We start from the raw sequence: 3,916 nt of genomic DNA, 5'->3' as shown, positions 1-3,916 counted from the left end.
TTATTATTATTATTATTATTAAAAGTACTATTAAACAACTAAATCACACTGTTCAGCTACACAAAACTTTTACATTTTACTATAGTTTGCTTTTTTCATGTTAGTGTTCTAATGCTATAAATACCATGACTGTAAACTCTGTTTGCCAATYATAGATGTGTTAAAGGAAAATAGAGTTTGGTTTGAATATTTATGAGTAGTTAGTATCTTACCTGCAGTAGATAGCATTCTGAGGGAGTTTGCTTTGGAGAGTCAAGCTAAGCTCAGCTCAGAAGAGTTTAAGAGTAAATTTTCACAWWAAGCAATTTAAACACCCAATATTTTATAGTTTTATTTAGCAAGGATTTTGTTGCAAATTTTTACACCGTATTACATTTGCATCAGGTTCAGTGGGTAAACTTAACACGATTTGTTTAGCAACACTGTTGCAGTGGACATTGATCATTCAACATGACCTGTCTTCAGTGTAATTAACCATAGAAATGAAAAAAAAAACAAACAAACTCAAAACATCTGATGTAAAACTATTTCAGTGTAAAAACTTTCAAAAGAGAAGCTGTTAACTTGACTTCATGAAAATTCCCTCCTAATTTTCTAAAATGAGATTTCTACTGCAGGTTAGATACTGACTACTATTTAACATGATATACAGCTCTATTTAAAAAACTCAAATAACCCATTTAAGCATATGTTCCTAAAAGCTGTTGCCCCACTTTACACTGCTTGTGTGAGCTCCAGTGATCCAAAAAGTTTCATTTCCTCTCCTGATTTCTAACTACATGTGTCTTCTCCGCCTCGCAGGTGCGGAGGCAGACTTTGGTATTTGTTGGAAGAGTTGAACAAGCAGCAACAGGCTCGGTGTGCAGCACTCCTGACAGACACGCACTGAAATGAACCATCATTCCACAAACAGCTGTCAAACACATAGCTCCGCTGCGTCACCTCCACCGCAGTCGCCGGCCGAGGCGGCGGCCTCGCTGTCGGTGTTCTCCAACGCAGCGGAGAGGCAGGATGGTGCATGTACGCACCTGCCTGCGCACGTGTGAGCACGTAGACTCAGCACACATTCCCACACTTCAATCTGTAGCTGTGACAGCTGCTGCATGGGTGCCTGTCTAAACAATACAACACCACGGTTCCTGACAATGCAGCCAGTGAAAGTGTTTAAGTGCTGCTGCCGTTTGGAGGATCATCTTAGGCAGGTCAAAAGGTTAAGACCAGAAGCTTCAAACTTTATTTATTTAAATTTGGACAAAGATTAATTGTGTTGTTTTACTGTAGTTCATCTGTAAAAAAAAAAAAAAAAGGGAAATAAAATGATAAAATCTCTTATGTTTAACTTTTTCGTTTATTCTTTTTTTTTTCTAGACATCGCTAAATGTTGTAAAAGATAAAACAAAAAATGTGTCTGAAAACTCTGACAATTAAAAGTTAAAAATTTCTCCAAAGAGTGGAGCAGCATAAAAAGTTTGGAAACAAATAATAAATGCAAACAATGTGGGAMACAATAAAAATCTGCATCCTCTTTGTGAAAAATGTTTAGTCTTATTGAGCTATCTTGAGTTATTTGCTTTGTCTCTGTATTGTTGAACATTTTGCTCTTATCACTTCAGYATTTGGGAAAATTCTGACCCAGCATCAGGATTCCAACCAGACTCAGAACTTCTTTCATTACTAAGATTTCACAAATAGTTGACATTTTTATTTAATGATAGATTCAATCCTCCCCTGCWTGAAAACCAGAGCCATGCACATTTCTGAATTTCTTTCATTTTTTCCAGCTGCTCATTTACTGCTGATCTGACATTTTTTTATTTTTATTTTTTTCACCCCAAAAGTTGTTTTGCTTCAAGTCAGACAGCAAACTTGGCCAGGTCAGGGTTTCCACTTTTCTTTTTTAGTGTTCAGTGCTGTTGACAGGAGGCTTTCATCATTATCATACAGAAATGTTCTTGAGATATTTGAGCTCATTTATAACTTTTTAAATCTAGAGAGRAAAGCAGCCAAAAACTCAAATGTTTGTCAGATTTTATGGTTCAGTTCTACACGACAAGCAAGTAACTGTTACTTTCAGTTGTTATGAAAATGTTGTAATTTTCAAAAATAGATAAATGCCATGGCCTTTGTYTCTTTAAGACCCTCCTGCTGTTTCAGACACTCCCACTTCAGCACGTCTTCACAACAGTGCTTTGTGGGAGGGGGCCTCTGTGGGGCGGGAACTCGGCTGCAGACTGAGCTCCAGGGAGGAGCTTTGTGTAAATAGGCGGGGCTTTGTTCCAGCGTTTAGGCAGCTCCATGTGACTACCTTGGAAAATTCAAGGATTTCTCAAAAGAATGAGTCAAAACAACACACTGGGTATGTTTTTGATGAGGGAATGACATTATAACATGATTTAAAGCTAAAAAAAAAAGATGATTTTGTATACCCCCCCCCCCGAAACAGCAAAAAAATCACTTTTGTTACATTATATTTGCTACATTATTGCAATGCATTTCTGCTTTGTGATGTAACATTACAGACAAATAAAAAAAAACGTATTTTTGTTTTGATGCYTCATTTTTAATGTTTAAACATTTGTCAAAGCTCTAYCTTCCTATCTGCTGTCTGCATTTGAGTCCAAACCAATCACCAAACGACAAGCCTGATAAAGCTACTGTATGTTTGAGGGGTTTGTGTTTGTGTTGTTTTTTGATAAAAGATTATCATGGACATCAGGAAATGATGGAATGTTGTGACAAAGCAGCATAAAATGTCTCCTTTAAAGATTTTTTTATATAAATTTTTAGCCATGTTGGAGATTTCACCCACTAAAATCCAGTCAAACACACATCCAACCTTGTCTGGGCAGCAGGAAACACATACACACACCCACACACACACACAGCTGTCCCAACACTTTTAATGGCATAACAGCCCTTCAGAGTAAGACATGCCAGACATACCTGCCTCAGCAAAGTGAAAACCACTGTGGGGAGTTGGGATCCAACCACCAGCAGGTGCTGCGGCTGCGAACAACGCGGCCTGTTCAGCGCCGCCGCTCCGCCGAGAAGTGATGACAAATAAAACTCGGAGATAATGGAGAYGCAGTAATAAAAGCTAACAACCAAACTGTGCCCGCTTTGTTTCAGACGCTCTCGGCTAAAGTGAACTCGAAAAAAATCTTGACATCTCAAAATATTTGGCCGGCGAACAGCGATAAAAGGAAGTAACATTAATTAAAATTAGCTTTTAGATTAATCTGCAACCCTATAATTCTGATAAAGTTGTGTAAAACGTACTGTAAATAAAAACAGAATACAATGATTTGTATGTCCTTTTCAACCTATGCTCAATTGAATAAGTGAGTGTCAGGACTGGGTATAAAGGGAGCATCCCCGAAAGGCTCAGTCCATCCCTTTATACCCAATCATGACCTTCACCTGTTTCCAATTAACCTGTTCATCTGTGGAATGCTCCAGACTTATTTTGATCCAGCATTTTTTGAAATGTGTTGTGGGCATTAAGTTTAAAATGAATGAATATTTGCAAAAAACAATAACGTTTATCGATTTGAATTTTAAACATCTTGAATTTGTATTGCATTCAATTGAATATAGATTGAAAATCATTTGCAAATCATCGTAGTCTGATTTTGTTTATGTTTTACACCACATCCCAACTTTGTTGGAATTGGGGTTGTCTGTTGGTCAATGTAAAAATGTCTGTAACTCCATAAAATTTATAGATGTTGAGCTAAAATTTGACGTGGTAGCAGCTGGGAGTCGTGTGTTCGCCCATAACTTAAAAGCCACACTTATTTATTAACAGAAGATGATCTTAATCCAACTTTTAAGATAAGATAAGATAAGATAAGATAAGATAAGATAAGATAAGATAAGATAAGATAAGATAAGATAAGATAAGATAAGATAAGAT

Source organism: Austrofundulus limnaeus, unplaced genomic scaffold (assembly GCF_001266775.1).
Source record: "Austrofundulus limnaeus strain Quisiro unplaced genomic scaffold, Austrofundulus_limnaeus-1.0 Scaffold68, whole genome shotgun sequence".
Lineage (NCBI taxonomy): Eukaryota > Metazoa > Chordata > Actinopteri > Cyprinodontiformes > Rivulidae > Austrofundulus > Austrofundulus limnaeus.
This window is presented reverse-complemented; position numbering follows the sequence as displayed.